We start from the raw sequence: 14,464 nt of genomic DNA, 5'->3' as shown, positions 1-14,464 counted from the left end.
ATAGGCCTGTTCTACGTACAAGGGTTGCACCCATCTGGGATGGGTGCCAGGCTCAAGTGTTCCCACAATGCAGCTGGTTTTGGGGAGCAATTCTGCACCTGAGTCAATTACCTGGTGGTCCAAAGGAAAGAAGCAAGGATTACAGCACTGCTTTTCTGAAGTTCCAGAGCAGGAGATTTCCCACTGATTGGAATTCTCACTTCATTTTGTCTGCCAGCTCCTCAGATCACCCTCCTCCATGAAGGAGTCAAGGTATAGTTGTGCCTTGTTTCTGTTTTTCCTTAAATCTGTGCCAAGCAAAGATTTGCACTCTCTCCCATGGTGTGAGGGTGGCCATGGTTTTCCTTTTTCCTCACTGCAAAAACAGATGCTGAGCCTTCACACCAAACACGTCAATAGATCTCTCCTGTCTAGGAACTCTACCCCACGTTCAAAAGCTAACTAACAGCAGAAGATTTGGAGCACAGAGAAACTGCTTTATTGCAGAGAAGAAAAAAGTCATGTACGTGAAGAAGGTCTACCTACATTATGTTATATCTATGTTTGTATGTGCCTCCGAGTTTAATTTTTCTTGTCTTTTAGAGTCAATGGAGTTTGGGCCATTCTTTTCACAGTTTGGGAAGCACTTCCTCAGAGTTTACACAACAGATGTGTCTCACCTGAGCATGGCTGGCTTTGGTTTCACAGCTTCAGACCCTACACAGACATAGCAAGGTGAAAAAATGGGGGTGGGGGATTGGGCTCACTGCTAATGTTATTGTCCCACCATTGGCCAGTTAAGGGGATACTGGTTACTCAGTTAAGGGGATACTCTGCATAACTGGGCACTCATGAGGTGACACAGATTGCTTAGAGGGTTTGAACGATGAAACTGATGGCTGTGTGGAAGTGCTGTTCAGTTGTCTTTTGTACTCTTGATATGTTATTGAGCTCTATTCTCCCTCTCATGACCCCATCTGTTCTTGGCATCCATACTTTACATATTAGTTGTGAGATGCATCTGTCATGCAATCTCATATTCTTAAAAGGTCCAACTAATTTCTATGGAAGAAGATTCAGTGATGAGTAAATTCTGATCCAGCCAGCATTTTGTACCTTAATAAGATTTAGGGAATAATAAAAGTGGCTAATAGAACTAAAAGTTCACACACACAAAATAGTGTATGCCATGATTAGACTGCCAAATATAACAGTTCTTTGAAGCTGTTCTTAGCAAAATGAATCACCAGACATAGAGGTGTGGTAAATGATGCATTTTATCAGTATTACATACAACACTGTATCAGGAATAGATGCCATTGTGGTTTAATTAGGCTAAAGACTTGCTCAAAATGGAATTCTGCTTGGAAAAAAAAGTTCCATAAGCAGCAGGCCTGTTCCAAAAATAATGTTTTATTAGAGGAGAAGATTGGCGAGAATAACCTTTTTATCAAAATGGAGAGCTAATGGAATGATGAATTTAGTAAGAAGACATGCTAACTGTTCTTAATTTCCAATGGTGAAGTGAAATTGCTCCTGAGAAAACATCATTTGCAGCTAACTGCTTGGGCTAGCTGAAATGCTAGTTTTGACAAGCTGTGAAGATGATAAAATGTTGGTTTTGGCACTTCCAACTCTCCAAATGGTGCCCTGAAAAAAATATCCTTTTAAAGGAAGGTGTCAATTGATTAATGCACCTGCAGGTAGGCCAAATAGCTCGTTGAGATATATAAGAATTTTTCTTCTACGTTTAGAATGTAATTCCAGAGATGTCTACTTGGGCAAGTCTGATTCAGTACTGATACAGGTCCAGGACTGCAACCTTAGGCTGCTGTTTCATGTACTGTATATGGAGGTAAACCTCACTAACTATATTGGCGTTCTTTACACATAATGCTAAGCCATTTTTAATAATCCATGCTTTGCTAAACAAGCAATGGTGACCTAATTTATACATAACACTATGCAAAAGAAAAATAAACCAATATGAGTTAGTATGATGTCTTCTGAATTAATTTCTAAGGAGACAGATACAGGATTGCATTATCACATGATACACCCATCCAGGACAATTCCTTTCTATATTTTTTGATGCTCAAGTGGAATATTTTGAAAAAATTTAGCCAGCAATGATTTTAATAGAGTTAATAGCCTTTTAGGGATTATACTCCATTCAGAGAGAGCCAGTTTGGTGCAGTGGTTAAGGCATCAGGCAAGAAACCAGGAGACTGGGAGTTCTAGTCCCACCTAGGCACAAAGCCAGCTGGGTGACCTTGGGCCAGTCCCTCTCTTTCAGCCCTAGGAAGCAGGCAATGGCAAACCACTTCAGAAATCTTGCCAAGAAAACTGCAGGGACTTGTCCAGGCAGTCACCAGGAGTCAAAAACTGACTTGAAGGTGCGCACATACACATCCCATTCAGGGGGAAATATGGGCAGACAAAAAATCTGGGGGTGGCCAATCTTAGATCTGTATCATTATGTTGCGAGAAACTGAAAAAAATAATGCTAATAACTTAAAAGAGATGCATGAGATATGGGACAGATTCATAGTAGTTGTTTCACTGTGAAGACACATACTGTTTGATTTTTTTAGTAAGTATTTCATTTGGATACTAGAAAGTGAGTTTGGACCGTCAACCATTTATTTTACTGTTGAGATGTATTAACACAAAAGTGTATACTGCAGTTTAATACTGAGGAACTTGCAGTCTTATTCTATGATTAAAAATTTCAATTAACAAAATCAAAATCAACAAAAAGCTGGCTGTAATTATTAGGAAATGTCTCACTCCTGGATGATAGATAGACAGACAGACAAATAGATAATATTTTTATATACATATATAAAGTAATAACTTTAGAACAGCAGGGAAAGAAGGAACTGCTGTCAGAAGTAAAGCTGGTCCCACCCTAACTGCAACAACTCCAGAATATAAAGTCACTTCCTCATCCAGATAAGATTAATTCCACCTGTAATTTATGTAGGATAAAGGCCAGTTAGGATTATCTATCATGGGTCTGGATGGAATCTGATAGATGCTTGGGAATCACATTATCTAGACCCTTTTCAGTTTTCAGTCAAGCTTCAGATCTGGGCATGGTACAAAGACAGCATTGGTCATTTTTGTGGATAATCTTTTTCTGGACCTGTACAGGGACAGTGTAGTCCTCCTGGTCCTTTAGATTTCTTGATGGCTTTTCATAGTATAAACCAGACCTGCACAACTTGTAGAGAGGAAAGGCCACACTGATAAATTAAAAAAGATTGAGAGCCACAAAGGAAGCCTGGCACACCAGTAAGTTGTTCATTGGCTAACAGAATGGCAGCAGTTATGGAGCTAATGGTAGTAGTGAGGTCTGGAGGTGTTGGAGGCACTTGACAGCACATCTCTCAGGACACTGGTGGCAGTGGTGATTTTGACTTTTTAAAAAGTGCTGGTAGACCACACAAAGCTGCTCAATGGGCCACATGTTGTACAGGCCTGACATAGACCATAGTTTCTTTCTGAACAACCTGTGAGGTTGGGGAATGGAGGCACTATTTTACAATGGTTATACTCCTTCCTTACTGAGTGGTTTCAGTCAATGGTTGTGGAAGAAGAGAATTGGACTGGAGATTATTCTTTTGTCGGGTGCCACAGAGTTTGTTTTCTTTCCCCATTTTTAACATTTATGAGGGAGGTATCCATCTATTGATTTATAGTACAGTATACATTACCATCAGTTGTATGCTATGTTGATAATGCTGTTAATGTCATGTCCCAGTGTTTAGAAGCTGCTAGTGTCCAGATGTGATAAACTAAGCTAAAGCTGAAGTCAGTCAAGACAGAATTGCTCTTTGCATAGTTGCTCTGTCAGCTCAGGTATTGTCTCTCAGCAGGGTGGCACTACCTCTGAAGGAGCAGGACCTTAACTTAGGGAGCCTCTTGGAGGAGGTCCAAGACTGAGGATTTTCATGCTACTGGATGGGCCAGCAGAGTCTGTGGCCAAGGGGACTTTACCCAGCTTCAGCTAGTATGTGAATTGTAGCCCTACCTGAAATGGAAGAACTTGTGATAGTATCTCATGCCTTCATCACTACTCATTTTGTGATGTACTCTACACTGAGTGTAGACCATTGCCTCTGAAGACCACTTGGATTCTACAGTTGGCCCAGAATGCTGCAGCCCATTTCTTAATTGACACTTGCCGCCATGAGCGCATACCTATGTCACAGGTCCTGTACTGGCTTCCTATTGGCTTCTGGGTACAATTCAAAATGTGGTCTTAACCATAAAGCCGTATATATTTGGCACCTTCAGGACTGCCTTTCCCAGTTGGAGCCAACCTGTCTAATCCATGCGTGCTAGGTGCATGCAACAGGTTAGAGGAGTTGAGCTCTGCAGGTGCTGTTTCTCGGTGGCAATACATATCTTAGAGAACTGCCTCCCGCTGGCGATCAGACTCGCCCCCACGTTGTCTTTACAGACGTTACTAAAGACAGAGCTTTTTCAGAGGACCTATAGAGTGTGAGATGACAATGTTATTGTAGGTTATTGATGTTATGCTGTTCTGATTTCTTATTTGTATCTTATTGTTTTTGTTTTAACTTATTCTGTACCATGCATGTTTTAGTTACTATTATTGACCCTGCTATTATGTGTTAACTGCCAAGGCTTGCTGCACTGTACAGATTTGTTAGATAGATAGATAGATAGATAGATAGATAGATAGATAGATAGATAGATAGATAGATAGATAGATAGAAAGATAGATAGATGTAACAATCCCCCATTCTTTCCTCTCTGTTGTTACAGAAATGTCCCCCTAAAGATGTTACAATACCCAGCACTGTAGTGTGAAGTTTCAAGGGGCCGCTTTATTTCAGTGAAGCTTCAGTCAAAACATCCCCTTAAAAGGTGTGGAGATACCAGAGTTTTGTGCTGCAAAGCATCAGACCAAGCAGCTGAACTGTGGGAGGGATTAATAGAAGGGGCTTCTGCACATGACCATTCTATGTGCAGATGCCTTTTTCACTGAAGTAAGGAAGCCAGTCAAGGTAGGTCAGCCTCCTCTTAATGCTCTGTCAATGCAAAACCACAGGACTCATTGTGGTTAAGCGTCTCCTCAAGATGGAGCATCCCAATCCCAATAGGTACTAATCTCTGCACTCCAAGTGGTTTATGGATAAGAAATATGTTTGCTTTGACTGCATTTTTATATTGTTTTAAATCTGATTTTTAGTGATACAGTTTTAATTAACCAAAGCTACAGCCTATATATCTTATTTCACCAGAAATACTTCCACCTGCAAACCACAGCTTCTCATGGAATCAACTTTTTTTTTTTTTTTTTTTGCAAGTACCGTCTTATGGTATTGTCGAAGGCTTTCACGGCCGGCATACGATGGCTGGTGTGGGTCTTCCGGGCTGTGTGGCCGTGTTCTTGAAGTTTTGTTTCCTAACGTTTCGCCAGCACCTGAGACTGGCATCTTCAGAGTGCAGGAGCACAGACAGGAGCAGTTCTCTCTGTGCCACGTTAGGAAACAAAACTTCAAGAACACGGCCACACAGCCCGGAAGACCCACACCAGCCACCGTCTTATGGATTGCCCTGTATGTGAACAAGTCACAGGACAACTGATGGACATCCAACCTAAGTTAATTGAGTTGAAAGTCAAACTAATCAAAAGCAAAGAAAAACATTCTGAGGGAGGTAAATGTGAGTTTGAGTATTTGTTAAAGAATACAAATACTCAGAAGTTTATTTATGAATTTGAAAAGCCTTTTCAGCTCAGCTTTGTTTACTTTGGTTTTCTTCCAAGTGAATTTTTACCTCCTGAATTTCACATTCAGTCTCAGGGTTAAATGAACAAGAAATGCAATATATGTCACACCTGAAGTTACCAAGGATCACTTGCTTTCACAGTGATACCATATGAAACTCTCCAAAGTTGTATTTCATATAAGTTTAATTGGAAAAGCTTTAAACTGTTGATTTATGATTATGCTCAGATATGTGAAAGGGATTTTGAAATGAATAGCAAATCTGTCAGAGATCTTGAAAGAGAAAGATCTTTCTTTCAGGGTTCAGGGTTCAGTCTTTCCTTGTCTGAAAATTCTACATACTTCTTCAGAATTAGCATGAACAAAAGTGATCGAGTACAGTCTTCTCAATTAAACCTATTGCTTAGAATTCAATATATAATAAACAACTTGGAAGAAGGGATAGAAAATATCATTAACACATTTGCAGATGATACAAAAGCAGGTGGGATAGCAACATTTTAGAGGACAGTATCAAGGTCCAGGAAGAATTTGATAAGCTGGAACAATAGGCATAAACCAGGAAGATTAATTTCAACTGGGACAAATGCAAAGTCCTGCACCTGAGTAGGAAAAATCAAAGACATAAATATAGGTGGTGGTGGAGAACTATATTGGGCGGTGGTATGCAAAATTTGCTCAGTGTGAGGAAGGTTCATAAGAAGCATGATGCACCTGCAAGAAACAAAACAAAAAACAAAAACAAATGTAATGCAGGCTGTATCAACAGAATTATAGTGTCAGGGTCAAGAGAAGTCACTGTGCCTCTCTCAGGCTGCACTTAGAATATTGCATCCAGTTCCGAGCACCGCATCTTAGGAAGAACATTGACCCACTGGTACTTGTCCGGAGGAGAGCAACAAGATGATAAGGAACCTGAAGGGAAAATGCAACAGGAGCAGTTGGAGGTGTTCTGTATGTTTAACCTGGAGAAGGCTAGATTGCAAGGAGACATGAGAATTATCTTCAAGTATCTGAGGGGCTGGCATGTAGAAGGCAGGACAGAATTGTTCAGCGTTGTTCCAGAAGAAGAAAAAGAAACATCTTAAATTACAAGGAAATAGATTTCAGAAAAAGGTCCTAACAAAGCTGTTCAACAATGGAGCAAACCATGCCCTCAGACTCTGAAAGCTCTGATATAAATCCTATACTAACAGTAGTCCCAAAGTGTTTTTCAGATAACATAGGCAGCAAGCAGCATGGTAGAGAAAACAATCACGACTACTACAGCAATTCCACCAGAAGCCATTGCAGCTCTGAATTACGCAAATGTAATTTGGTATAGAGCTGAACTGGGATGTACCCCAAAATTCCCCTAAGAATGTTCATGTTGGATATTTTGAAGATAATTTTTGACAGTGCTCAGGTACTTGTTATGTATTTGCTGATATTTGATACCTGCAGTTCTGATCCTCTAATATTTACTTTTGGTGTTTGGCATCTAGCAGCTGATAAGAGAAAATCTGTTTAAGCTCTAGACAGAAACTCACTTTATATGTTTACACAACCATTTGGAAGTAGGGGAGCAACTGTCAGTCATGGTCCTGACTAGAGATTAGGACAGTGTTTCTCAACCTTGGCAACTTTAAAATGGGAGGACTTCAATTCCCAGAACTCCCCAGCTAGCTGGGGAATTCTGGGAATTGAAGTCCACGCATCTTAAAGTTGCCAAGGTTGAGAAACACTGGATTAGGAAGTAGGGGAGATCTGTATAATGTTGCAACACACTTTTAGCAAAAGTAGGGCTCATGTTGACCACTGTAAGCCTCTCTCTTTGCACTCATGTACACCCTGCTTCCATCATCCTATCGCATTCAGTGCCCACCCTTAGACTCCATGCTCATGCAAAACATTCCAGAACTCAAGCCTAATCACTTTATCATTCACCTTCTCAGAATCAACAAATCTGCAATAAACTTTCTTTCTTCCTTGCCCAGCATTAAACTTCTCAAATTTGGTTCACTGTCATGTCTCATATATTTTTAATTAGACTTTTAATCCAGCATCCTCCCAAGCACACTTAACAAATGAATCACACTGTAGGGCCTGCATTCAGTCTTGCTCCCTTTCTGTTTGTACAAGGGGACAATAGCAAAGTTATCAGGCACAAGGCAGTCTTCACATACATAATATCAAGGTCATACCATCACTCCATAAGCAAACCATATTTATATTTTAATAAGCTTTCTTATTTTGCCCAAAACTGCTCGGCACTTTCGGTGGCTCTTTAGTCTTAATTAGGCCTTGCTCTGTTTCACTACATTCTTTGTAACATTTTTTTCCTCCTCATTACAACACCCTTTTGGGGGGAGCAATCATTTTGTTTCATGCACTTTTTCCTCAGCTTCTCCCTCTTTCAATTCATCGTCAGACTAAATAGCCTTTTTCATATTTCCTATTAGTTTAATGCCACACACTTCTGTGCTATTCTGTAACACAATTTTTTTCACTCTCTTCTTGCCAACTTCCACATGGTCTTTCCTTATCCCCACTATCCATTCATTCACTTTATTCACAAAGAATCAAATCAATCATGCTTGTAGTTGTATATTTATTTCTTTGCAATGCACATAAATGAATATACTTATGCTTAAACCACATATTTTTCCAAGGAAATAGGAAACAGCCTCATCAGTTTTTCTGTATTGTCTCATCTCATATCCCTGTATCCATTCATGTCATTTAACAGGGGAAAAAAATAAATAAATCCTGGATTGCATTCACTGAGAATGTTGCACACTTTTCCTCCAAAAGTCTGTCACAGACCCATGAGATCCTACCTTCATGTCCACCCAAAACAACCTGAAGAACATTCTGAGACATATTTTAGCTCTTTCATTCATAATTAAATCTATACCTTCATTTCCCTGCAGTTATTCATCAACTTCACTCCACATGATCACTTTCTCAGATCTATTTCTTAATTTCATGGACACACAATGTAGATATCTTTTCTTCCCTTCATTGCATTTGTCAATCACGCTTAACCATTTATTCCTCTTGCGTTCCATGTCACAATCTTCCATATGCTGTAGTGGTTACCAGAGGGGCTGATAGGTTAATAGCTGCACCACCCATCATGGCTTTGGTAAATCAAGAATTTCACATGCTTGTAGTAAGATAAAGAAGGTGTAGACTAGGTTACCAGTCTTAGTCATACCTGTGCTGCACATAGCATCGCCTGTTAACTGTAAGAGTAGTAAATGCCCATTTGGGTACATTTTAACCAATATGCCATTAGCATAATCAAAGGCCAGCTTTACCCCAATCATGCACACATATTATAAGCAAGTTAGAATGTTCCAGACTATATACAGTGCAAATTTATAGTTACTAGGGATTTTCAAAAAGTGAAAGCTAAAAGGACAGCGTGTGATTGCATGATAGATAACTGAAGCTGATCTGAGGAGATGATGCAGCAATAAATAAGAATGGAATATTAAACTGGACTCTAAAATAAAGGGTAATCACAAGAGCTGAAAACTATTAAGAAATCAGAGTCTCTTCCTCCCCCAGGCATAAGTATGATTTCCAGTTATATTCACACTTAAGTTTTGCTGGCTTATATATGATAAAAAAAGTATTGCGCAGTACTTTCTGTACATTGAGGTCAGCTGTGGCCATCAATCAATGGACACTTTGCCTTTGGCAGCACATGTTTCCATAAAAAAGAGTCTTTGGCAGGCCCCCTTTCGTTAGTAATGACAGCGTAACCTCTGTGTCAAGTCATATACTTGATAAATTTTGCATGTGCTGTTGACTGACAGAAGTTCTGGCTTCCTGTCGAAGCAGCGCATACAAGCTTCAAAGCGCACAGAAATCCTTTTCTTCATCCCAAGTGAAAAGCCCTGAAGAAGAAGAAGAAGAAGAAGAAGAAGAAGAAGAAGAAGAAGAAGAAGAAGAAGAAGAAGAAGAAGAAGAAGAAGAAGAAGAAGAAAAAGACTCCAGTCAAGTTGAGCCAGAAGACTGCTTCTGGGGATGGGGTTGGGGGGCATGCTGGCATTCAGCAGGCTAAAATCTTCCTCCCTCCTCCCCCTCCCTCCCTTGCTGCATTTGCTTGTCACTTGCAATCACTTTGCAGCTCCCTCAGAGTTCTGATGGGGTGCTTAGCAGGTTCAATTATGTGAAATAACAGTCTGATTGAATGATCCTGCAGCTGAACGGGTAGAAATCTAATTCACACACTCCCACGCTGGCGGAGATTCCCTATCTTTGGAAATCAGGAAGGATGGTGGAGCAGTAGCCCTTTGTTTAGTCTGTGTGGATATGGTAATTATGTGCAGCTGGGCTCCTGCTTGGCTTTGATTCGCTTTTAAGGTAATGCCCCAGTTACAGGGATTCTGAAACCCACTGGGGATTTCCTGCGTAAAGAAAGAGGAAACACTGTTTGAGCCTTCAAAACCTTGGCCGATTAAGGGTGGCAGGGCCTTGCGCATTAGCTGCAGCACTTTCCACTCATTTCATGCACTGTGTGCTGCTGTGGGTCTCACCCAAAGATCCCAGGAGAGAAGGGGGGAGAGAGAAAAGAATGAGATCATTAGTGCAGAATTCAGCTTCCTCGCTATTTACGTTTAAAATGAAAAGTTATTATCCCTTTGGATTACTGAGCCTTCAACTGAATTGAATCGACACTTTCTGTGGCCCCTCTTCGCAGAGCCTGGCTGCCCGGTGTGGAAGAAACACACCACAAGGAATTTCTCTCTTCCCCCAAAGGCACTGAGGACTCTTTTTCCATCTTCACAGAATCCACTGGAACCATCTGCCTTACGAAGAAGAGGCGGCAGCAAGGAGCCGTCACCTTTCACAGAGTCCTTGTGACAAACTGGCCAGCAGGGGGTCTGCAGGGTGGCCAAAAAAGTCAAGAAGATATGCAATCAAAGCCCCACCCCTATTTTAGAGACCTTGGTTGCACAGTTGTGGCTACCATCTTGACTTCTTTGATCCCCTGTGAGGAGGAACCTCCCATTACTATTACAACAAAATAAGAATTGTGCTTCAGCTGTCTTGCTGTCCTTCTCTCTCCCCATTCCCTTTTCCTTCTGCATTGTATATTTTAAGTTAAACCTGAGGGCAGGGACCGTCTGCTTATTGTTATCATCATCTAAGTCAGTGTTTCTCAACCTTGGCAGCTTGAAGATGTGTGGAATTCAACTCCCAGAATTCCCCAGCCAGTGGCTAAGATTGAGGAACACTGATCTAAGTCATTCAGGCTAAAGAAGAGAGCATACAAGCTAGAAAGAATAATTTAAAAAATAGTGTTCAGAAAAGTGGCCATGGGGATGTCATCAGAGACCTGCACAGAGCTTTGCCTCTCTCCACGAGAAGTAACCTAAATTATGCACAATTGAAAAAGTAAATTTGCCAGATTGTTATAGTTTATACAAATCACATCATCTAGAATAAACAATGTTGCTGGATTTTGTTCTTCTAGCAGAGAATATGCACTGAATCCTGCAGTTGTAGGAGAGCCATATTTGTCCCTACATTGTCCTTAAGCAATTTCTTCTGACCCCATTGATTCAATACCATTTGTCTGTAGCTAAATTGTAAATTCAGTGCACTGTTCCCAGGTACAAGACTAAGTATGTTGAATCCAGTTACAATCATAGGATATCATAGTGCTGTTACTGGATCAACCACCTTGCCAGAGATGTGGAGTAAACTCAGTGCTGCAATCTGGTGCACAGTTGAAATGTATATCATTGAAATGACAGGAACAGACATGTTGAATGCATACACATGAGCTTTTCAAAAGTTCATCCACAGGCATGCTAATGCTCACATCATTAGTCCTCACATGCTGCCTGGATGAAGACCATTGATTAGGTTATGGTTACAGATGAAAGCCTCAGTCATAGTCTGGAATCATGTTTATGTTAGCTTTATTTCTTCAATCCATGGGGATGGAGTGGGGGAATCTATGGATAACTCTTTTGTTCAGTCCCTGAATAAAGAGATATGAGGCTGAAGCAGCCATAAAATGGGCAGATCCAACTATAACATTGCTACTACTCTCAGTGTGTGTGTGTGTGTGTGTGTGTTTTCTGTCACCATAGACATATATGTGAAAGAATGCAGTGGGGTCACCAAGGGGGTAGAGTGTGATTCAGCTTTCCCCATCCTATCTACAGTGGCCTTAGTCTTAATCAGGTCACCATGCTGTTGTTGTTCAAGCTATATTTAAAACAAACAAATCACCCCATGTTGAATTGGCTGGCCAGCCACTGCATAGCATCTAGGATACAGGCCAAAATGGCAGCTAACCAGCAAACCCCAGCTGCTTGCAGTTTGCTGGTTTGTCTAGTGCCAAATTGATGGATAAATGGCTTGCCCATGGTGGGTGGCAAATTTGGCATAGCTTGTTGGATAAACACATTGTATGTCTAGATAGTCTGCTTACAAAGGCTTATGGATACAATTCACTCTGTACTGAATTTCTCCAGTAGAGAATATAGGGCTATGAATGGATCAAGTTGACTGACTTTTGGATGTCAGATCTGGAGTGCCCTATTTTCTGAACTAATGTACTGAACACTGATTAATGCCTTGGAGTTTGTGCATAATTATGACAGATTACAAAGCAGCCAATACTGCTAAATTTTTATGGGCTTTACAAATCCTACCTGAGAGAAGAATTTTTCAGAGCAACTGAATCAATGGCTAGAAAATTTCCTGAACTTGCATCATCTGAAGGTGCAGGTAATTGTTTTTAGACTTCCACACAAATTAATATCCCCATACATAAGAAAACTAGTACATCAAAAAGAAAAATTCAGCCAGGCATTCACATACTCTATTTTCTGGAGAAATGATATTTTTATATAGAGAACAGATGGATCATGCTTTTCAAAGAAAGCAACCAGATCTGTAGCCTGGGGCGATAAAAAGAAGCTTTATCCTTTAATTCTCTTGTTTGTATAGATGCCAATTCAAGTCTGATCCTGGTTAATACTAATGTTTTGGTTTTCATTATGGAATTAATCCATTACAGAATTATAGATCTTTATGCTATAATCTCACTGCCAATGAAAGATAGAGATTACCTTTTCCATCTTGGAGATTTCAGTTCATTTGCACAATATTCCTCATTAAAAAGCAACACAACACATAACAAATCCATAACTCACACTCCACAGCCACAACAGCAGGTTTTCTCTTGCTGCTCAAACTCTCTTGCTCATTACAAAGTGCTCGCTCCACCAGTGAGCCACCCCAGCAAAATGTAACAAATCATACTTGACTGTAAGTGCAATTACAAATCTACAATGGCAGTTTCATTGCTTACAATAGCACAACGCTCCTGAACAACAAACGGACTGGTTCAAGTTTATTTCGAAAGGAACCCAAGCCACACTTATCAACAGATGTCATTCATGGTGCATCCGTCAAAATGATGGTGTTTATGGAACAAGAAATTTAAAACCAACATTTGTGTTAGCACACTAATGGAAAGTGGCTTCTTTACTTCAGCAGCTGAGGTTGGTTTATCAGGCAACAAGCTGGAACCTACCCAAAGCCAAAGGACTGTATGTTTGAAGAAACTCCCTATTTAAATATCCTGAAAGATAATGGTTGCTTCTGAAACAGCTAATTTTATATGTATTTATATATGCCACCTAAGATGAAATATGAATTCCTTGTAACCACAAACACCTTTAAAAAAAAAAATAGATGAAAGGTCTGGCAATTGTCTAAAACCTTTTTCTTCTTTCTGCTACTCTTAATATTCCACACAGAATGTAAACTCATAAAGAAGTAATAGTAGTCTTGATACAATTAGGAATGCTAATAAAGATAATTGTTATCTATTGTTTCTTGTCATGAAGATTATTTCTAATCCATAGCTTTAGAGAATTTACAGGCTGCCTTGACTCTTTTTAATGGTAGTGCATCTTTAATGGTAATGCATTTCAAAATAAAATGAAAAATAAAATATCTTTCCACATTCAGTTATCTAGATATAGAGAGTCTGATACAGGTCTAAGAGGCCGTATGTTCCTCTTGGAATTGAAGGGTTGAATTCAGGCTGGCAACACAACCCTACAAAAGTCAACTCAAAAGTCAGTCCCACTGGATTTAAGTAAATGACTACAGTTTGCTCTTAATCTAGTTATCTCTCTCTGCTTCCTTACCAAAGAAGAGATTTGAGAGGAGAACTCAGAGCTTAGCTGTTGCTGCACATCGAATCTTTAGTCACACAGAAATAAATCTTTGCAGCCCATCAATAAGATTTAGCACTGCAAATGCCAAGCACAATAAATGTAGCTTCCATTAACACAGTTTATTTACAGAGTTCTACATTTATGAAAAGGAGACATTTTACATCTACATAAGGTTTCCTTATCAAAAATTATATTGTCTGTATCAGGCCTGTATCCTGAACTGAGGATTAGATTATGACCCAGTCGAGCTGAACCGATTCTTTATTAAAGCTAAGATCTGTTCCCCTAGGGCTACCAGAACTGAGTTGCCCAAATCTGGATGACCGTGAGGTAGCTGACCATAAGGGTGCCTTAATGCCCTCTCTCCCACCTCTCCTGCGAGGAACACATCACAAGGACCTAGTTCCACCTTAAGCTACTATAGCTTGCAGTTTTGTGTGAAGCAGAAATCACAGTTAGCTTTAATTTTATTTAATCCAAACAAACCAGGATCAAAACTATAATCATAGTTTACTTTGA

At 40.0% G+C, this 14,464-nt stretch overlaps 1 protein-coding gene across 8 annotated transcripts in view; it reads left to right on the top strand.

The window, feature by feature from the left end:
- Positions 1–13,593, top strand: part of LOC112540394 (uncharacterized) — a 93,415-nt gene extending 79,822 nt beyond the window's left edge. For 6 of the 8 annotated variants that reach the window (XR_015796179.1, XR_015796177.1, XR_015796170.1 and 3 more), the window contains one exon: positions 5–13,593. The gene's annotated coding sequence lies outside the window, so the exon portion shown is untranslated. The remainder of the gene's footprint in view (positions 1–4) is intronic. The other 2 variants (XR_015796172.1, XR_003084478.2) reach the window with 2 other exon arrangements.
- The last annotated feature ends 871 nt before the right edge of the window (positions 13,594–14,464 follow it).

This window comes from Python bivittatus, unplaced genomic scaffold, assembly GCF_059951505.1.
Source record: "Python bivittatus isolate LINGU-HERP-01145 unplaced genomic scaffold, Pbiv_v1 ctg000020_np1212, whole genome shotgun sequence".
Taxonomy (NCBI): domain Eukaryota; kingdom Metazoa; phylum Chordata; class Lepidosauria; order Squamata; family Pythonidae; genus Python; species Python bivittatus.
Note: the sequence above shows the minus strand (reverse complement) of the source record. Positions and strands in the feature narration are given on the sequence as shown.